The following is a 24063-nucleotide window of genomic DNA, read 5'->3' on the forward strand; positions in this document are numbered from 1 at the left end:
AATTGACTTGGCGATGATGTACGGTCGTAGCACATCAATGATATGTACTGTGCTTAAACAAAAGGAGTTGATAAAGGGTATAACGCCATCTAAGGCCGATAAAATAATGTCTAAACTCTGGACCTCTCTCCGTGAATAGATGGAGAAACTAGTGATGGGGTGCGTGAGAGAGAAGCAGCTTCAAGGAGGAACCTTAACATAAAGCATCATATGTGAGAAGGCACGAGCAATTTACGGTTATTTGCTAAAGAAGATCCCACACACTTCTAAAAATGAGGAATCGGAAGACTTGTTTAAATCCAGTAGGGCTGGCTTGACATCTTTAGGAAAAGGACCGGCATTCACTCCGTCGTCAGACATGGTGAGGCAGCTGAGGTTTACATCAAAATGTTTTCCGAACTGATACTAGCCAAAGGATACATCCCCCCAGCAAGTCTTCAACTGTGACGAGACAGTGCTTTTCTGGAAAAGGATGGCGAATAGAACTTACATAACGGCAGAGGAGAAGACGATGCCAGGTCTCAAACCCATGAAGGATAGATTAACTCTAGCAATTTGCGCCAATGAGATTGGCGACTGTAAAATCAAGCCTCTGCTAGTATACCATTCGGAAAATCCCACAGTCTTTAAGTCATATAATATTTCAAAAGAAAATCTGCCAGTTATGTGGAGGACAAATCCGAAGGCGTGGGTCACCAGGAAATTCTTTGCGGAGTGGATAAACCTGGTGTTTGGCCATTCTGTTAAAAAATACCCACAGAAAAACAACCTACCCATGCAACCCCTTCTCTTCCTCGACAATGCCCCTACTCACCCACCAAATCTCGAAGATGATTTACTCCAAGAGTTCAAGTTTATAAAAGTTCCCTACCTACCACCCAACATTACTCCTATCCTGCAGACCATGGATCAGCAGGTGATTTCTAATTTTAAGAAATTGTACACCAAGCACATTTTTTGGGGCTGCTTTGAGGTGACGGAGAACACAAACCTTACCCTTCGAGAGTTCTGGAAAGGCCACTTTAAGATCGTCATATGCCTAGAAATTATTGATCAGGCCTGGCTGGGTGTTACAACGAGGACCTTAACCTCTGCATGGAAGAAGCTGTGGCCTGAGGCTGTTGCTGAAAGGGCCTTCGAACGATTGGAACCCAAAGTCGCATAGGTAGTGGAGCTTGTTTCTCTGGGAAAATCCATGAGTCTGGAGGTGGATGGGAGAGATATGAACGAACTCGTCGAACAACAGTCTCAGGAGCTGACAACCGATTAGTTACACGATCTGTATTTGCAGCAGCATACGTTGGGTTAACGAAAAATTAGTTTTGAAGAGGAGCTAGAGGTGGACAAGGTTATCCCTACAAGAGATATAAAACAGGTCTTGGGAATGTGGGAGAAAGTTGTAGAGTTCGTGGATAAACATCACCGCGAAAACGTTGCAACTAGTCGTGCATCCTTGACACGGAGGAAGAAACAAACGTCCTTGGAAAGTTTTTTTAAACTATCTGCGGGTGGAAATAAGCAGATCATGACGAAAAAAGCGAAGACCAGTGACAAAAATTAAGATCTTCCGTAGGCACTTCACTTTTTCTTTTAATTATGTTTTTATAGAATATGTATTTGTTATTTATAAATAAATGTTTCTTCTTGTTTTTGATTCTTATTTAAAAACACTTAAAAAACAACTGAGGTCGTGTTTTGGGATCTGGAACGGATTAATGGCATTTCGATTAATTTCAATGTGGAAAATTGCTTTGAGATACGAGCAATTTGACATACGAGCAAGGTTACGAAACGAATTAAACACGTATGTCGAGGTACCACTGTACGTAATTATCTAATCGTTAGCAAGCAGAGAGTAATAAATAATTTTAAAAGTCTGATGCTATCAATATATAAATTCTGTTGACTAGTATAATTAATTTAGAATTATACGCCTACATATAATAATAGGATGTATGTTACTACAGATACGTATTAATATATACATATATAAGTCTGTGCATATATATGAAATCATAATTCTATTTAAACAAGTAAACAGTTAGAATTACTGAACAACCATGAAAGATTCCCCAAAAAATGAAATATGGTGTAACAATGAACACTTAGTTTAGAAATTAGATTCTATTGTATATTGTTGTAAAAGCCATTGTAAGAGTGAAAATTCTTCATTCTGCCTTAATGCGATTTTTTGCGTTTAATGCGTTGTTTGGAGATTTTATGATCCCGAATTATATTGATGTGATATATTAATACTGCATTTGTAGACATACGTTTTCTGAGAAACGAGTCAAGGCGATTGATTTTTTGTAAAAATTTGGATTTATCCTTATTTTATTGACGTGCACCAGCACTGAATTGAGAATGGCTTGTGCTATGCTTCGATGGATGAAAAAGCGTTCGTAAGTAATGAATATTATGAAAGTTTCAGCATATTTAAATGAATAGTATTAAAAGTATATATTTATTAATATATATCAATAGTTTATGGTGAATATTTCATTATAAATCTCATGATAGTTTCATTTCTCATTCTATTGCATTTCTATTGCGGTACATAAATTTTTTGGTATACATATTGTAGATTGCATCAATTTTGCTGCGCAATTTATTCCTCGGTATGTTACTTGTAGTGTTATTAGAAATTCCATTATTTTTGTATTTTTTCTGCAATTTTTAGTATCTTATTAAGAAATTTATGTTTTATTTCAAGATGTAAATGAAGTTGGTTATATCAAATGTTAAATAAACGTTGTTATTCAGGCAATAGCGTTAGCTTTATCCAGATAGATAAATGCATTTCTTAAATACTCAAGATATAAAGACACACTCGGATAGTAGATTCACTGACTTTACGTTTTTTAAGGGTTATATATATTCATTAAGGGCGTGTTCAAAACAACCATTGACGGGTAGTCTTGGCGTAATTCGGATTCATACCAAGCTTATCCATTTCTCAGGGCAATAATTTTCGTTATTTTTGCTAAACCATTTACGAAAATATAATTTTCCGAATCCTGAACTCTTATGCCTGGAAAGGCAGATTTTAAGATATTTGTTTTGCAATTTGATGCAAAATTCTTATTATTAAAACACTGATGTATATGTTCTTAATTTAAAACTCTGCCAGTATATAACATTATATAACATTATTGTGTTATCACCATTTATAGATGTCGCTTGCTGCACAGCCTGCTGAATACATTTTACTTTCTAGCTATCTACAATTACATCATGTTGTTTCGGTATGAACAGGGGCGAAGTATTCATTACTTAATTACATTTAAAGATAATTAATCAAATTTTTCTGATTTTGATATCTATATTATATAGACAGGATTACTGATAAAAAATTTCAGAAAATTGTAAATGAAGAAGTAAATAGAAAAATTTCGTTCAGGTATTGTGAGATGCTAATATAAACTTCATACATTTTACTAGAGGGCTGTTGCCAAAGCAAAATCTTTACTATATATGTCTACGAGCTCTATGTATACAGTGTGTTGCTCAAAGTAAACTTCCTGCATTGTGAAGTGTACTACGTGTATGTCTTGATGCGTTCATGAGAAGCTTGTTCCCTCGTATACGCTCTGCCACTTCGAACAAAAATTGTCCGTAAACTGCAGCGTCTTGAGTTGTTTATATAGGTTCTTGAGCTGTTCTGTTATTTCCTGTCGAATCTGACGCTGACGCGGAGAGTCTTGTATCCTTCGTTTACTTGCTACTTCTTCTATTCATCGCGCATGGTGTGTTGACGTTCCACTTGCCTAATGGGCCTCCGTTTCCCTTCTGCTTCCCTTTCCGGAGCACGCAGTGTTTCTTGGTTTTCTGAATGTCTTTTGTGTTTTCTACTAGTTTCTGATACAGTTTGAGCACGCGAAGTTTCTTGAGTTGCTGCTTGTCTCCTGGAACTCCTATTCGTTTCTTCTTCAGTTTCTTGAATGCGTAAGCTGTCTTGTCACTATGCTTGCCTGCTGAGTTTCTAGTTGTGTCTTCATTCATTTTTGAAGTTCGCAAATTTTATTGTACTTGCCTGTTGAGTCTCCTAGTGTTTTTTACTTCATTTTTCTGTAGCTCGCTGTACCATTTGTGCTCTCTTCTTGCGTTCAGACATTTTAGTAAATTGGAAAAAAAAAATTATTTAACTGTAGTAAAGTAACATTGCATCTAAAATACGTTAAATATCTACAGATGTTTAAACTTCTACTCAGAAAGTAAGTATACAATAAAAGAAATTAAATTTTTATAAATAAATTTAGAATAGTATAAAATGCATAGAAACATTTCATTAATGAAGAAAATGTATTCATTCTTTCCAAGCAACCAGCGATTCGTAAATACATTTTTCTTGCCAACTCAGGAAACAAAGACCTTTGACACTTCAGGTAATACATTGGAGGTTATGATTTAAATTTATTTCAATATAACAATGTTTCAAAATCTCAATAAAGGAATTAACGTAGCGATAGCATATCGTGTCACGTATCCAAAGGTGAAACATAAAAGTTGCCAAAAGCAGTTATTCATTTAAAATACTGATATTAACGAAAGATTTTCGACATACAATGACGTTATATGGAATCACGTGCTTTCTTCAACTTCAGAATATAACCGTAAATAATAATAACAATAAGTTTCACGTTTGGCAATACTATTTATTTCATATTTTTTTTAACTTAAATATATCTCTTAAACAAACTCTACGATTTGAAAGTGAGAAGGGCCAACATTTTTCCAAGTAAAGCATTTTGATGTCCAGTGCGCTAGACTTCGGCCACTTGGAAAAATAAATACGAAAAATTACAGTTTTCCGAAATTTTATATAATATCTCGAGTGATAGTCGTAGGAAGATAACAATAGTCGGAAAGTTTAACCAAGAAGTTTTGAAATCCGGGAATACCTCCTTCCAAACTCAAACTCCCCGTTCCGGAGATATGATGTTACGAAGAAAAAAACAAAGAGGCAAAAATCCACAGATGTTTATATTGTTGATTCCTGTTTACAATATTCAATTTCCTTTAAAAACATTAAGCTTCATTTAAATAAAAGGAAATTAAATTCAGGCATTTTTATTACCTTTCAAGCTTTTATCGTATTTTTAAATATTCTTTTTGTCACAGTTGCGCAAGTTTTCCTCGGCATCATTAGGAGCCTTAGGTCGAAGACATTTAAGAATCATTGCTGTAAATAATGATCATATGATAAATTGCAATACATATGAAGGAAAGGAAAGTATACATATGAAGGAATAGGAAGTGTGCCATTTATAAAGCTTAAATTTTGCTAGATTTGCAGGTTTTTCGCGCTCGCATTTTACGTGCTTCTTAAGAATCTCTGGAAATAAAATGGGAACTTTCCATGACTTGTTGCCAATCTAATTGGAGAAAAAATTTATTCTTTATAGGGATACTTGCGGGAGGTAACCGTCGAGCAATTTTCTTGTATCTGCCTCGTCCCATCCTGTTTGTTATTTTATTAAAACGTGTTTGGAAATTATTTCCCTCATTGCAAGGTTTGATTTGAGATGATAGATGTCAATCAGACCTTATAATATAGCATCTTGAACTGCTGGTCCCAGCAACTTTATTTCCTTTTATACCTGTATATCCTCATAATGGAATTTAGGCTAATAAGACGAATATTCATTTCCATATTTATTGTTTTTTAAAGATTTTGAATAAGTAAAGATATTTTACAACATAGAACGTTTAGAAATCTTTGACAATCTGTAAAAATGTTCGCAAACTGTAACTTACTACTTTTGAGTAAAAACGTATAAGTAATCATTTATTAAATTAATTAATTCAAACATATGAACATATATGTTTAATGAAATAAAAATATTTCAGCGCAAATAATTATCGACGTGTATTTGAAGAAGAAGAAGGAGAAGCAGAAATATACTACAGCGAACAATTACTAGAAGAATTGGATCCCCAGTGTTTAAGATTGCAATACGTGTCGGAGACGTAAGTCTTTTCGGAAAAAATAATAAAACAAAACATAATGTTTCAGGTCCAGTTTAATTATACATTTAATAATTTTTTGACAAAAACGCTGGTCTGGAAAATAATACGTTTTCAGATTTATAATGCTTAAAGTTTTTTTCATTCCTTCATTACAAAAATAGATTATAAATGTTTAAAATGGAAAATTACATTGTGAAGAATTCATATTTATTGTAATACCTTTTGATTATAAGGAAACTTTATTGCTTTAACTAATGAAATATCTAAACAGAAAGCTAATATACAAAATACACGTGTTTATACGGCCAGTTTGTAAAATTTGTGAATGAGAAGTAAATGTCAAATAGTTGATATAATTAGAGTAACAAAGACAAAAAAGACTTTATGTTTATAAATAATATGCATATATATATATATATATATATATATATGTAAAACAAATTAAATAAACACCGAAATCCATCCCATACTCTATTCGGAACAAATCTAATATAAATTGTTCTCCTCACTTCTTTCTGTTAGACTATATATTTCTAGATTTACAGAGATTTATGATATTATTTAGCTCGAGTTTTGACAATGTACTCATCAAACATAATAAAAATTTCGAGATTCTAACTTTTCATTGCAATTATTGTTTTTAATATGCAATATTAAATGATTTTGAATTAAAAGCAAATTAAAAAATAAAAATTAATTAATTAAAATATATGTTTATGTAGATATATATATCCCCATCACATGATTTTTACATAAAGATGATGACTTAGCTAAGTGGGAATATAAAATTTCCTGAATCAAATATTTCTCTTACTAAACCACAATATTGTCGAACTATGCACATTTTTTCTATCTCTGTCACCGCTGACACGGCGTCGTACTACTTTATTCCTATTCCAACAATATGAGAAATATAAATATTCTAGAAATAGGTAAGTTTGGAATTTCAAATGAACTGGGGCCGCAAATGTGAATTGAAATAAATCTGAATATTTTATCTTATTCATCTTTCAAATTTGCTATGTATTATAGATCAACATGTGCGATCAGAATTCCTAACATTAATTCACACACACACATATATATATATATATATATATATATATATATACGTTAATCGTATATATGTTACGGTGAAACACCGAAATCTGGAGAATGTCGACTTTCACCGGTGAATGTCAACATTCACATAGTCGCTTGTTGTATGTCCGAAATATTTTCAAATACTCTTATTTCTGACTTACACCGGTAAATGTCGACATTCAACATCTACTAATGGTATATATATATATATATATATATATATATATACATATAATCGTTTATTGCAATGCATTGTCGGAAACGCTTTCAGGCGCCATAGTGACGAGAGACAACACAAGAAAAATAGGGTACGAACAGTGTAAAGATATTTGTTTGTTATTCTTAGCGCGGCGGAAACTAAGAAATAAGAACAAAAACATTGGATCGTCATCAAAAAAAGTATTCGAAAGTTCCTTCGGGAAGTATCCTAGACATGGGTTTGGTAGGGGTAGTCCAGTGCATTGTTCAGCAAGATCACGAGCCCTCACTTGCATTATCACTTTCTCTAGGGTACGTCAAAACATTAGTGCACGAAACCCCCGTTAGAACTCCAACAGGAACTTGTGGCACATATCGTGTCAGCTGCTGGGAAAGTCCTGGGGGTGCACGGTATTTTCCAGAACATCTTATGTTCGATGTGCGAGAGATGTGATACCTGCATCAGGGTTCAGGTCGTAATTTCGAAGAATTTCATTGAGGTCCATAAGTGTCTAATTTTGTTCCTATTTTTTAATTTCTCTTGTGCTAAGCATAACTGGTGTCCGTTCTTTCTTGTGTTTCGTGTTGTTTGTACCGACCAGGAAAGTGTTTTCGGTCATGTTTTGCCATTTCATTTTTCGTCGTCGTCGTCTCTCTCATATATGTGCATAATTACCTATGACTCAAGTGTTACTACTATATCATGAAATTTACAAACATAGTGTATAAAATGCTACATATCCCCATCCGAAAATATCTTTTTTTTTCTCTTGCCCTTCAAATAAGAAATGTGTGTCCTTCATTGTATAACCTCCTGGAACTTTAATTCTTCTTTTTTCGAGGACTATAGGAAATATTTCAGTATACGCAGCTGTCAATATTCTGACATTACATTTTAAAAGCCATTAAAGTGTAGCCGAAACGCTCAGAAAGGCTTAATTCGCTTAGGATTTAGGAAATACATTTTGTAAGACTTCGCAAATTTTCCTTCAATAAATTTAATGGAACAGACAAAAGAAATTACAGGGAACAATAAATATAGGAGAAAACAGATATATCTTTTCGTAATTTATTTTGCTTTGTTTGATTTCTTTCATTCTTCCTGTATAAATAATTAAAACTTTAAGAATGCAACTGAAGAATGAGAATAAAATTTTCAATTGAAAACGAATGGTGGCAAAACTCCTAGTGCTCCTCTGCTGTACCACGAAATAGACCAGCAATATATTCCGAATTTGGAATAACGTGAAAAAATTTGAAACCTTTGCAACCAGCGATGCAAAGAGATTGATCTGACAGGAAGATGACTTAAATGAGGAAACTCGGAGATAATTTAATGAGGTGTCAGGTTACCTCTACTGGGATAATAATAAGAAAAGGTTAAAATACAAAATACGTAAGTAAATTATACAAAAATTGAAGAAATTTAATATATCTGGCATGCGTAAGAAATAGTAATTGATTCAAAAATGTAAATGAATCCAAAGCTTTCAAACTTATACTCGTTTAAATACAGATTTTGCTGATTCAGAAAGTACGTTACTTGTATATCTTCTAAAATGCTTTTTCCATCCTTTGTTTGTAGTTGTTTCATTTTTCATTTCAGTTTCATTTTTTCCTCCTATTTTGCAATTTTCGCCATTCTTTCCCTCTGCTTTTAAGCCACCTGTTTATTAGTACTATTATTTATATTACAACTTATGTAAAAATTAAGTAAGGAAAAGTAAGGCACTAAAACTTTGCAACTTATTACGCTCTACGTGAGATTCATGGTGGTCGCTTATTGCATACAAATCATGCCAAATGCTTTAACTCTTTCGCATCGAGGGACGACCGAATCTGTTTTCAATAAACATCGAAAACGCCCGTGTTTACGAATTTGTCTTGGAATAGTTTTCCTTTCCCCCTCCGGTTTCATCCATTGTGTGCAGTTTCACCTTAGGGCCGGTTTGCACCTGCGAGCGTCAATAGCTTTCCGTTTTTCTCCTTTTTACTTTCCGTTTTTCTCCTTTTTTTAATTTATATTATTGTTTTTATTATTTTTATTTTTCGTTTTTCTCCTTTCCTTTATTATTTCTTCTCCTTTATTTTTTATTTCTCTTTTAGTTATATATTATTATTATTTTATTGCTTCAAAAGAATGATTGACATGTCTTTTAACAACTCGCGAAACCAATGAGCCATACACACTAACGTGGAGGGGAAAGAACTAGGTAGAAAATAAACGAGGCGTTGCGGCGGTTTGCTGTTGCCTGAATGCACGGGCGTTTCGGGCGACTTTATGTGAAAGAGTTAATTTCTCTGCTTGGCTTTAGGTCCTAACAACGAAAACTAAAAATTCGCCCTTTGTAGAAAAACATTCTATCAGGCAATGAATCTACGGTTAGATTTTTCCCTATGAAACTGAGCCAAAAGTGTTATATAGTATCTAAATATGGAAGTGTTGTACATGTTAAACGTGATTTTCGTTGCATTACTTTCACTCTTTTACTACTGAAATAAAGAGATACTGATTATTTTGTAGATTGGAAAACCCTCCTTGTGATCATGAAAAGGAGCAAAAACTGGAAAACGAGAAAGAACTAGAAAAGAAGCGAGAACAGGAAAAGATGCAAGAGCTGAAAAAGAATCAAGAGCTGAATAAAAAGGAAGAACAGGAAAAGAAGGAGAAACTGGAAAAGAAGCAAGAACTGAAAAACAAGAAAAAACTGGAATTGACACAAAAACGAGAAAAGAAGCAAGAACTGAAAAAGAAGCAAAAGCTGGAAAAGATACAAAAACGAGAAAAGAAGCAAGAACCGGAAAAGATACAAGAATTGGAAAACATACAAGAATTGGAAAATAAGCAAGAACTGAAAAAGAATCAAGAGCAGGAAAAGAAGCAAAAACTTGAAAAGAAGCAAGAACTGAAAATGAAACAAGAGCAGAAAAAGAAGCAAAAACTGGAAAAGAAGGAAGAACTGAAAAAAAACAAAAACTGGAAAAGCAACAGAAACTAGAAAAGAAGCAAGAACTGAAAAAGAAGCAAACTCTGGAATGGATTCAAAAACTAGAAAAGAAAGAAGAACTAAAAATTCAGAAACAACTGGAAGAGATACAAAAACAAGTAAACAAAGAAGAACTGAAAAGGCAGAAGAAACTGGAAAAAATGCAAAAACTAAAAAACAAAGAAGAACTGAAAAAGAAGAAGAAACTGGAAAAAATGCAAAAAATAAAAGAGAAAGAAGAACTGAAAAAGAAGAAGAAACTGGAAAAAATGCAAATACAGGAAACGAAGCAAGAGCCGGAAAAGATGCCAGAACTGGAAAATATAGACGAGTCAGAAAAGACGCAATACCTGGAAAAGAAGCAAAAACGGAAAAGAATACAAATCTGAAAAACAAACTGGAACCGGAAAAGAACTGTCAAACCCGAAAAGGAAACCGGATGAACTGCGAAAAGAGCCAGAACTGGATAACGATTGTAGAACGATTGATTTAATGACCAAACGAAGCAAGAACCGGAAAAGAAAAATAGAACAAATCAATCATATACCACTGCAAGTAATAGCACTGCAAACATTAAATATCAACGTCAAAAAAGTAAACACCCTTCTTCAAGGGGGCTTTCCAATACACTGTCATAATCCAGAAGATATAGAAAAAAATCAGTTATAACCTCATTGCCAAAACAGTTGCAAAAGATATAGTTAACATAAAATTTCCTGAAGCCAGAATACCAAAATGCACAATTCATAATATTCCAAAAAATTTCAACTCTCATGAACTGATTCAAATTATCGCCCGAGAAACATAATATTTCCGAGCTAAGACCTTTATTTAAACTGAATGATCAAAATAATAAATGGATCATAAAATGTCACGGTAAAACTTTCCAAAATTTTATGAGTAAAAAACAAATATATATTGGATGGCGCACCAATAAAATAACCGAGTTTATCGGTGTACGCAGATGTCAAATCTGCCAGGATTTCTCCCATAAGACAAACAAACCAAAATGCTCATTCTTCATCGGAAATTATCATGTTTCTTGCGTTCTTCCCAAAATCCGTACTGCATAAACTGCTGGATTAACAATGAAAAGTATGAAGCAAACTTTGAGTGTAAACATCCAGCTTTAGCTATTTCCTGGTCCACATATCAAACAGAAGTTAGACGACTAAAATCCAATACATATTATCAACAATAATACAAGATCCTTCAGACTATATATAGACCATTTCCATCAATAAAAAGAATAATAATGTCATCCGCTTTCTCAAAATAAATCTTCAAAGAGAGAAGACCGTCACCGACCAACTAAGTCAGTATCAAGTAGATTATCTGGCAGATTTTATTATAACACAAGAATCTTATTGCATCACTGGCAGAGTAGGAAAAATTCCAAATAACTGGACAATTATTCAACGTCATGCTTCAACCGGTGTTTTATCTCCTCGTACAGTCATATTCATTCCAAACAATAAATGGAATTCTACAATAATGATTAATACTCGAGATATAATCACAATTTTAATCAATACTAATGCATCTCAGCTTCTTATTACTAGTATCTATATATCTCCGTCAAAAATCCAAATCAAACCTTATCCATACTAAATGAAATCTTACAACAATAATAATAGTCGCATGTTATTAGTGGAGACTTTAACTCCCATAGTACTTAATGGGGATACTTACAAACCGATCAGAGGAGACCACAGAGGAGAAATACTTGAAGAATTTTTAAATGCAAACAATCTCATTCTACATAATCATTTTACTGACCGACCTACCTTTGATAATACCTACAATAAAGATTGGACTGATCTTCTTATTTCTACAACACATCTTGATAATAAAATTAACAACAGATCAATACTAGATGAACACTGAATCTGATAACAAATATATCTCTTTTGATATAACTGAATATACGTCCTTTACTGCACTTACAAGATATAAAATCAATAATAACAAAGAAAAGAAATTTCAACAAAAGTTCAATTCAATTTCAAATGACTTTCTAAATTCTATTATTCTGTGTACAAAAAAAAAACAGAACTTAATAATATTACCAAGGAACTTATCAAAAAGTTTCAAGATACCTAAGAACGTACCTTCTTCAAAAGATCATCAATTCCCATTATAAAAATCAACTGGTGACGAAAGAACTCCGCAAAGAAACACACAAAACACGAGCATTACGAAGAAATCTCAAATCATCGCAAAATGATGAAGAACGACTAAACCGACTTCAAAAATACAAAAAACGAAAAGCCTCATATAAAAAGCAAATAATATCTGAAAACGTTAAGCATGGTGCAACTATTGTTCAAACAACCAGGATACGTATGGCTCATTGTACAAAATTGAAACCAACAAAATCTTCCACCCAACGCAACTTACAGTCACTAATACGGGAAATAATGATAAAAATGTTACGAAGATCACTTTAGAAAACATCCTAGATGTTATTCTACCAAACGAAAGCATATATGATGATTCAACTGAACAAAGATTAATTCGTTTTAATCTACTTCCACGAAAATGATATCCCATTTACATCCATGAAACTCAATCGAATTATTGAAAAACTCAATAACAAAAATGCTCCTGGACCAGATAGAATCTGCATTCAAATTATACATAAAAGCTCTTGGAGAAATTCTTGAACGTTGTATTATAGGAAGACTTGAATACCAATTTCAACATCAAAATTTCATCAAGGAAAATCAGTATGGATTTAGGCAGCAAAAATCTACCATTCATGCAACCAGTGCAGTCCTAAATCAAATCGATGTTAATAAAATCAATAACCTACACTCCGCAATAATCAGCTTAGATCTTGAATCAGCCTTTGATTCATTATGGCGGCCTTCAATTAAAGAAGCACTTGGAAATATTGAATGTAATTATAATATCTATCAAATAATAAATAATTTCCTTGATAATCGCCATAATCTCATTTTATATAATAATACTTTAATCAGAAGAAAACAGGTTCGTGGATGTTCACAAGGCGCATGTATGAGCGCAGAATTAAGGAATATTACATTTAATAAAATTATAAAAAGTGCCTGGCTTCCTTTTCCTAAAATTACTGCTTTCGCCGATGATGTCGCATTGGTTATCAGTGGAAGGTCCTACTTAATCCTTCGAAGAAATTGTCAAGAAATAATAGCCATATTCCAGCAAAAATGCAAGAAAATTAAACTTGAAATTTAATCCTTCAAATCTAGAATCATGACAAATAATAAACCTGGATAAAATCTTACTAAGCAACTTTCTGTTAAAACAAATGGCGAAAAAAATCAAGCATACTAAATCAATCAAATACCTAGGAAATTATAATACATGAAAACAACATCTATCGAATATCTCAAAGAACTTAAAATTCGCACACATTCTATAAGTCAAAATCTTCGACATGTGCATGGCACAAACTGAGGTTTAAATCGCCATATCACCAAATTACTATGTCGTACAGTAATAACCAAAATGATTACCTACGGCTCTGCCATCTGGGCATATAACCACAAGAAAAAAACAATTCTTACCTCAACACAACGACAATTTAATCTTAATATTTCCAGAGGCTTTCGAAATACCTCCACAACTACTCTTAATATCTTAGCTGGAACTATTCCACTCCATGTCGAATCCATTCAGGAAGCAATTGATTCTACAATATATGAACTTCGCCATAATATTACTTATAACAAAACCATATACATCACAGAGGATTACGAAATGTGCCCTGCTCCTTACAATAGACATCTCCTGCTGTATCACACACAAAAATAAAAACAGCAATAAACACTAAAACTAAAAACAATTCAATTGAAGTATTTAATTATAGAATCAAATATTAATACTGACCGTTAATCTGCCATCTATGCTATCTCTAACCCAGAAAATCAGACTTCTATTGTTTATGACATCAATAACCTCTCTAAAACAACAGATAATTTAAAAATTCATATATCATGGATAAGAGGCCATAGTAGAAATGCCGGTAACTTAACATTTGACAAACTTGCAAAGAAGCTGTTCCTAATCAAGAAAGCAATTTTCTATATACGAAATTTCCCAAATCTTATCTTCGACTGCCCATAAAAGAACAAATTACCCAAATATGCCAAGAACAATGGAATAACGCATCTACAGGTCGATGAAATTACTAGTTCTACCCCTATTGGAATACTGACGCCAAGAGTACATAATCCTTTTTAACATGTAATAGTACTGGCCGTGGGCCATATCGTGTTTATTTTCATCAAAGAAACTTAATAGACACTGACTTCTGTATATGCTGCTAGAAAGGAGACAGTGATCACTATCTTTTCTCATCTCCTCTCAAGAAAACGTTTCATATTCGCGCACCCAGAAATATTGATATATAATTCAAAAGAACAAACGGCAAACTTCAACATCTTCATTCTAATATGAAACAAATTCACCAAAACGTAGCACAATTGGATTAAATCTATGCAGAGTAACCCCATCTACAACAGACGAAATATAACAAAATATTTAATTTTCACCTTTGTAGAATTTTAAGATAATTATCGATCTTTGTCACAAATACTTATTTGTACTGATCGTAATAAAAAAAGCCTTGCAAAATCCATAATAAACAGAATGAAATATAAAAATTGAGTCGTCAGAGTAAACTAGAACTGAAAAGGTGAGTCATGATACTGATTTGCTGTGTCATGACAAAAATGAGCTATGAATATTGTATGAGTCATGTAAAATATATGAACTTAAACGAGAAACTTTTTATGATCTCTGTAATCATGAACACTTTAGTCACTTATGAACTCTGACTAATGAATACTGAAAACTATTTGTGATCATGAACTCTAAAATAAAATTTTATTCTCTTCTACATGTTATACTTCTATTTTATTAATTTTATTATATGATATATCATATATTATCCTATACTTTAGCACTTTATTCAAAATTATAATTTTATTATATGATATATTATGTACTATTCTATACTTTATGTATTAAGCTATATTTTATTTCCCATATTTTAAGTATTATTCAGTATTTGTCATGATATATTCGGTTTTAGCATTTTATTCTAAATTTGGAAAATTCAAAATTTTGTTATAATGGCACATTATGTGTTATTGTATACTTGATGTATTATTCTACATATATTTTTCTTCTATTTTAAGAATTATTCCAAATTTGCCATATGATATCTCTACATATAATAAAAGAAAGAGTCTGTCTGTGTGTTGTGTGTGTTTCTTTCGTTCGCGCTGCGCGTAAGCTAATAGACAGAGGGCTACAAAATTTGCTACATGAGGTGTATCTAGACAAGGGCCAGTGCACCTCGAAGCGATTTTTTCGAAATTCGAATTCGAATTTTTTTTTATTTTATGTTTTGTGACGAAACCGCGTCATTTTGAGACATAATGGGCTATAGGAAAGCGAGATTTTACTCTACACACTCCATTTTCAAATCGTCATGAAACGTAAGCACTTAGATATTTTACGAACTTAAAATAAATTTCTTGTTTCAATAAATCGATTAAATACGAATTTATTTAACAAATGGAGCTTAACACATTTTCAACGGGATATTTTCTAAAAATGTTTATTTTTAAAAATGTACAGTTTATTTTTCTTTGATTTTTGGACACGTTAAACATTCATCCTTGCGACTGCTTTTACAAAAAACTTTTGGAAAACTGATAATATTTTGTACTTTTAAAAATATGTTTAAATGAAGCTTCCGAGTACACTTCGCACATCTCACATCTTTAAAAATGTGATTTTGGCAACAATTTTCCTGTCTTATTGTTGTTGATATATTTTTGATGAAATCGCATCATTTTGAATAGTTTCATTCTTTTAGAAATAAGGGTTTGGCAACAATTTTTCATCGTATTTCTTATGTCACTGTTTTTAAGAAATCGGCATATTTCATTGTCATGTATATATATATATATATAATACATTTTTATTGATTTTTTTGATAAAGTTGTTCTGTAGAGTAAAATTCTGCGCGGAATTTTATGTTTTTTGAGTTGTTTTCATGTTAATTTTTGCTTATTTCACTGTTTGTAAAATACTGAAAAGTTTTGCATATTTTTTTTTCTTCAACGGAAAGTTGGTTAATTTTTTATTATGATAATAATTATTTGCATTAAGGGTGTAGGGTTTATATTTATTTTAAGTTTAAACTATCTTTCCTGTCAAGCCTTACTTTCCCCTGGAATTGCCAATGCCAGAGTATGTAAATTTTAGTAGAACGCGCAAAGGATTCAAATTGTCAGCGAAAGTAATCTGAGTTAAATAGAAGGGAAACGAGTTCGAAGGTGTGCTTTCTTGCTTCACGAGCGTGGAGGTGGCTAGTTAGAAATTGAAGAACCACGCGTTTCGGCCTGTGTGCTTGCCTCGCCAGATTGTTAATTTTTCAACGTAATATTCAGAAGTTTGCTGAATTATCAGCGGTATCTTAGAACGCGGTGAGGTTAGTTACGTTTAGAGAGCCTCGTAGTTAGTCACTTGTTATTATTCTTTTTTAAGTTTCTTATTTTTATTTTACCGCCGGGTCGGCGTAGTTTGTGAGCGTCAAGAGCACGCATTTGTAATTTCTAAAGTTGAATAAAAAGGGATTTAAACCCTTCTCAAGACTTTGTCTACTTTCCAGTTCTTAGCAGTCACCACTATTGTTGCGTGCAAACATAACATTAGCGCCTTAACACTTGTCGAACTGAAATGGCCGAAAATTGGATGGAAGTTGCTGGAGAACAACAAGAAATGGCAAGCCAATTGGAAGGATTCGGATACCTGGTCCAGACGATGACAGCGTCAATCAAGCGAAACGTCAATTTCGAAGGAAAAAATTCGGTGGCGATATTTCTAGAATGCCTCGACAATCACTTCCAGCTCTACCCTGTGCCTGAAAGACAAAAAGTTGCCATCTCCACATCTGCACTAAGAGGACAGGCCGCGCTATGGTGGAAGAATATAGGCAAATTTTTATTAGGGGAATTCGGAGGCCAGACATATACATTTGAAAATTTCAAAAAATCGTTATTAAAGGCCTTCCCCATAGTGAAAGATCGAGCAAGGTTAGAAGCCGAACTGTATAGTTTTTATCAACGGAATATAGAAGAGTTGACGGACTTTATTCTGCGAAAAATTAAGCTGACGGATATGCTGTATGGGAAGAAACCCGACGCGGAGATTATTGAAATAATCTTACCAAGATTGTTACCTGCTGTTCAAGACTACTTCGAAATTAGAAACCCAAACACATTGCAGGAGCTCTTCGAATTAGCGGTCAAGTTCCAAAATCGCAGAATAGCGGAAAAAGCTAGAGGGGCATCGTATTCTCAAAGTATCCGAAGACAATCTTCAAATGAGCAGACCAGAAATGCAAACCGCTCTTATGGGGGAAAGTGCTATCAAGCAAGGTCATCGAAACTCGAAGGTCAAGGCCCAAAAAGGAAATTTGAAAACAACCGTCCGCGTACCCAGAAGGCAGAAGTTGAAAGAAAAGCTTTAAACGAGTAGAGGGGCCTATGAAAGCGAGGGTCCAGACCCCGGAAGTTTTGAAAAAACCCTCAGGAAGACAAATACGGTCATCGTAAAGAACTCACAGTTACCAATTATACAAGTCCTGGTTGGCGATGTACCAGTAGAAGCCCTCATCGATACAGGAGCAGAAGGTAATTTTATGAGTGATATTTTTTTAAGAACTTTAATAGGTTTCGATTATTTAAAAATAAAAACACAGAAATCATAGCAGCGCAAGGACAAACTTGTCATTGTATTGGAAAACTATCTTTAAAAATTCAAGTTCAAAACGAAAGCCTTAAAGTATTAATTATTGTAGTAAAAAATTAATAATTAATCCACTTATTTTAGGTATGGAGTTTTTAAAAGCCGCGAAGGCCAAACTGAATTTTCAGGAAAGTTCTATCGTGCTGGAGATGGATCGGAGGGTGGTGGAATCAGTGGAACAACCGCAAGTTGACCTTAGCCATTTGAATGACCATGAAAGTCAAGCCATCCAGCAAGTGGTGAGTACTTTTTCAAACTTGTTTTCAGAACGGCCTGGTAGCTGTCAAATAGTTACGCATGAGATACAGTTAACTGCCGACAAACCCTGTAGGACTAAACCTTACCGCTATGATAAACAAAAAGACCAAATCATAGAAGAACATATTCAGGAAATGTTAAAGAACAAAATAATAACGCCCATAAATAGTGAGTACGTGAGTCCAGTCGTACTATGTAAGAAAAAGGACGAGTTTCCTCCTTCGGATAAAAGGGCTTGGAGGTTTGCTATCGATTACAGAAAACTTAATAGTATTACTAAATTCCCAGTTTACCCTTTGCCGGTTCTAGAGGAAATTATTAGAAAGATTAAATCTACAAGATACATGACTACTTTGGACTTAACGTCTGGCTACTATCAAATAGCTATGAGACCCGAAGACATACATAAAACCGCGTTTATAACAAAATCGGGCACTTATGCATTTTTACGCATGTCCTTTGGGTTGTGTAGGGCCCCATCAACATTCCAGAGAGCTATGGATATTGTTCTAAAGCTTGTCCTAGGAAAATCGACTTTAATCTATCTAGATGATATAATTATAAAGAGTAGTATCTTGGAACAACATATTAAAGATCTAGAAGAAGTTTTTAAATTATTAAAAGAGGCCGGTATTACAATTAACGCCTTAAAATGCAAGTTCGCAACTAAAGACTTAAATATCTGGGTTATAAAATTTCGCAAAAGAGTATAGAAACTCAAGATTCAAAAATAAAAGCAATCAAGAATTTCCCACCTCCCAACACCGCCAAGAAAATTTCTCCTTTCCTCTGGTTATGTTCTTATTATCGGCCATTCATAAAGGATTTTGCTAATATTGTTGAACCCTTGTTAGTAATTAAAAGAAAGAAAAGTAAATTCATGTGGACAGCAGAAGCAAATACCGCATTCGAAAAGTTAAAAGAAGCGCTTATCAATGCCCCTGTTTTGAAATTCCCGGAGGGGGACGAAAACCTGGAAATTGCAGGAGATGCGTCGGACTATGCTGTGGGTGCGGTTCTTATGCAAAATGGCCATCCTTTGGCAATTTTTAGTAAAACGTTGAATCATACACAAAGGAATTATACAGCTACAGAGAGAGAAACATTAGCCGTATTAATGGCTGTACACAAATTTCGAGTTTATTTCGGCAAAGCGCCAGTAACAGTCTTTTCGAATCATGCGGCTGTTGGTAGACTTTACTCGGGGAAAAACCTAACGCCCAGGTTAATAAGATGGGCTTTAAAACTCCAAGAATATAATCTCATAATCGAATATAAACCGGGTAAGGAAAACAATGTAGCTGACGCACTTTCTCGTATAAAACTGGACGATGAAGGCAATGAACTTAAATGCGCTGTGTTGACTTCAAAAATTTTAGACTCTAGAGATACAATTATTGCTGAATTGAAAGCTGATCCTGAATTTGGAAGTATCTATGCGTATTTGAAAGACCCCGAAAGCTTTGAACACACAGATATCGATGAGATAAGAAATAGAGCAGAAAAGTATGAAATAATAGATAATTTATTATTTTATACGAAAACAACAAACGAAAATCTGGAATACAAACCAGTCATCCCAGCCTCGCTTCGTATAAGCATTTTGATGGAATTACACGACGCGAAAACAGCGGGTCATTTAGGGGTCAGAAAGGCTTTAAAAAGGGTACGCGAAGCGGTATATTTCCCGCAAATATACAAAATAGTAACTGCGTATGTCAGGTCCTGCAATAAATGTCAGTTAATAAATGATATTAATTACAGCCCGGCCGGTACATTCGCGCTACATTTCCGAATGAAATTTTAGGCAAAGATCTTCTTGGTCCTTTCCCCCAGAGTGAGTTAAATAAAAATCGTTTTCTTTTAGTAATTGTAGATCATTTTTCAAAATGGCCAGAAATTCTTCCACTTAAACGCGCGTCAGCCAAAACAGTCGCAGATGCATTCTTACACAGATACATTACACGGATACATAAATACGGTGCACCGAAAAAAGTACATAGGGATAACGGTAAACAATTCGATAGCCAAATATTTGAAAACATATGCACTGGACTTGGCATTCGCCATATCAAAATGGTTCCGTATAGACCACAGGCAAACATAGCAGAAGGAGTTAATAAAAACATTGTAAAAATAATTCCAAGTTATGTTAGCACACATCACAAGCGCTGGGATGGCTACATAAATATGTTAGCTTATGCTTTAAGAACGGCAAATCACGATACTACGGGAAAACCCCAGCAGAATTATTTTTAGGACGAAAGTTAATTACGCCATTAGATAAATTATTCTTTGTGCAACAAAGAGACCAAGAATTTAAACAGAAAGATATGCAAACACTTATTGACCAGGCGGTTAAAAGATCGGATACGGCAAGAAATAGGCAAAAGTTATACTATGATAGAAAACGCCGTGAAGCAGATTTTAAAGTTGGAGATAAAGTGTTGAAGCGGAAATTTTCTTTATCAAGTGCCCCAGATAATTTTACTGCAAAGTTAGCTCCAAAATTTGAAGGCCCATATGTAATTCAGGAAATCAAGGGAGTCGTATTGTACCTTAAGAACGAGAGAGTGCAAATCTGTAAAGCAAGTCCCGACCAGGTGAAAAATATTATAATCAAAATGATTTTTAAATCCTTAGAAGTTTCTTGCAGGACTCAAGCGTAAATGAAGAAGAAAGTCACCCGTTCCACAACGCAAGAAGCAGAGAACAAGAAGAGAAACCTAGCCGTTCTATAAGTCATGCGACGGTACCGAAAAGAAGAAATGAAAACGTCAGACTCCAGCATTTAAGAAATACAAGAAAGCAAAGCCGCCGCGTAAAGACACTTTGGTAAAGAGGAAAACACCACTTACAACTTATCGCAGTAGAAATTCTACATCGAGGAGAACGCTTCCAGGGCCAGAGAGTCAGGTGCAAACAAGGCCGCCGTTCCCGAGGACGAAAAGACAGCAGAAGGAACGAAAAGACCACCACCAACAGAAGAAATCCAAGCACGATTCAAGACCGGAGGACGCCAAGACCAGCCGTCCAGGGGCAAAACGGAAAAGACAGCAACCCGACGACTACCACTCCAAGAGGCCAGCATGCAGAGGGCGAAAAAGAAGAAGCAACGTGGACGACACTCGAAGGACCCTAAGGAGACGACTGACGTCAATGAAATCTATAACATGGGAGCAGTTCTGCCAGAAGAGAATGTCGGAGTTACAATCATCGAAAACTCAAAGATAAGTTAAAATCTTCTATAACATTTTTTTTCTTTTGTTCCGAAATGTTATGCGTAAATACAAAGTTCTATGTTTTGACGAAAGTCAATGTGTCTCGGTTGAGATTTAGTTTTATTTTACTTTATTTAGCTAAGGCAAAAGTATTATTTTCTTAAAGTATAAAATCTAGGAACAAGCAGTTTCTGTTGGTCGAAAGACTAATTCTTTTATGTTAAAGCCAAAATTTGGCCGAAGATAAAAATAACTTCGTATTCTTGTATTAATAACAACTTTAGTTTCAGTGCCTCCAGCTTGGCGAAGAATGAGTAAAGTAAAAATTTATTTTTCTCTTATTCATTTTATGGTAAATTGTAAAAATCATATGTATTAGAATTTTGTAAAGATACGTAAATGCTTGAAAGTTATGTAAAAGTAGAATTTAGTCTAGAAGCATAAAACTTTAAATGCTAAAAGTAAAGGCTCAATAGCAATGAATTCAAATTTAAGTATTAAACTGTAGATAAAATCATGCTTTAGAGCGAAAGCCTGCATGTCTAAGGATAAATGAGAGGGAAGTTAGAATGAATGTGCTTTGCAGGGTTCTCCACCTAGACTTGAATTTTAAGAATGTTAAAGTAGCTCATCGAGTTGTAGAATGTCGAGTAAGGTGTGTCTATTTGGTCGTTGAATTCTAACAAATCATTGTGGTTAGGAGAAGTGTTGCAATACTAAAACACGAATATTCTCGTTTGACACCACACATGGTGGAGAGCCAGGGTAAAGTTAAATTCATGTTTCAATACTTGAATGTATGTGCATTAAGCAGTAACTAAGGAAAATAAATCGTTCAAAAACAAAATTCAGTGTCAAGAAAGTATAAATTATAATGTATTTAAAAAGATACTGATACTTATTCCTTCCAGATACTGGAAGGAAGAGAACAGATTGATTGCTGAAGTCCAGGAAAGGTTGCTGTAAGAAGAGAGAATTAAATAAGTATCTACAGAAATTTGTTCTACCTTTTATGAGATAACAGATTTTTTTTTTATGTCAATGAGGCTCTTAAAATTTAGATCAGAATTGTGGAAACTTTCCAACAGGTCGTTTCTAGGACCTGCTTCCAAGTTTACCAAATTCTGGCAGCGGCAAATGTAGGGTTTATATTTATTTTAACTAACATTTATTTTAAGTTTAAACTATCTTTTCTGTTAAACCTTACTTTCCCCTGGAATTGCCAATGCCAGAGTATGTAAATTCTAGTAGAACGCGCAAAGGATTCGAATTGTCAGCGGAAGTAATCTGAGCTAAATAGAAGGGAACCGAGTTCGAAAGTGTGCTTTCTTGCTGCACGAGCGTGGAGGTGGCTAGTTAGAAATTGAAGAACCACGCGTTTAGGCCTGTGTGCTTGCCTCGGCAGATTGTTAATTTTTCAACGTAATATTCAGAAGTTTGCTGAATTATCAGCGGTATCTTAGAACGCGGTGAGGTTAGTTACGTTTAGATAGCCTCGTAGCTAGTCACTTGTTATTATTCTTTTTTTAGTTTCTTATTTTTATTTTACCTCCGGGTCGGCGTAGTTTGCGAGCGTCAAGAGCACGCATTTGTAATTTGAATGAAAAGGGATTAATACCCTTCTCAAGAATTTGTCTACTTTCCAGTTCTTTGCAGTCACCACTATTGTTGCGTGCAGGTTGGAAGCGCGCAACATTACAAGGGATATCATTAATTATACTTTGCATTATCATTAATTATACTTTGCTTTCCACAATTTTTTTTTGTATTCTTTTGTGTTCTTTGTTGCTCATTTCACTGATTTTATGATACTGAAAAGTTTTGAGTGATTTTTTTGGAAACAAAGTTCTTAACCTCCTTTATACCATTTGAGTTCTTAAGATTTTGCAAAGGGAAGTTGGTTAATTTATTTATTAGGATCATTAATATTTGAATTAAGGGATATTGCTTATTTCATGGTAATTTTGTTATACGTAATAACTTTTTTGATAGTGATTTATATAATAGTTTAGAGGGTTTCGGCAGTGAAGACGATGGTTATTTATATTTAGATGCAGCGTCTAACAGTTTCTCCCACCTCAGACAAGATCTCAGTCTGTGTGCTTGTTTCCCTCGTTTTGGAAGCATCTTTGATAAGCTGGGTTGGCGCTTTTTGCTTTTTGTACATTTAGAAAACATTATCATATTTATTTTTACAACCATGGGTACAAAGAAGAAGATGATGTCTATTGAATTACAGCGTGAAATCATAGAAAACCATGAGCAAGGAGTGCAAGTAATTGACTTGGCGATGATGTACGGTCGTAGCACATCAATGATATGTACTGTGCTTAAACAAAAGGAGTTGATAAAGGGTATAACGCCATCTAAGGCCGATAAAATAATGTCTAAACTCTGGACCTCTCTCCGTGAATAGATGGAGAAACTACTGATAGGGTGGGTGAGAGAGAAGCAGCTTCAAGGAGGAACCTTAACATAAAGCATCATATGTGAGAAAGCACGAGCAATTTACGGTTATTTGCTAAAGAAGATCCCAC

The sequence above is a fragment of the Stegodyphus dumicola genome, chromosome 10, assembly GCF_044657685.1.
Source record: "Stegodyphus dumicola isolate Sdum_Otavi_A_Nest chromosome 10, ASM4465768v1".
NCBI lineage: Eukaryota > Metazoa > Arthropoda > Arachnida > Araneae > Eresidae > Stegodyphus > Stegodyphus dumicola.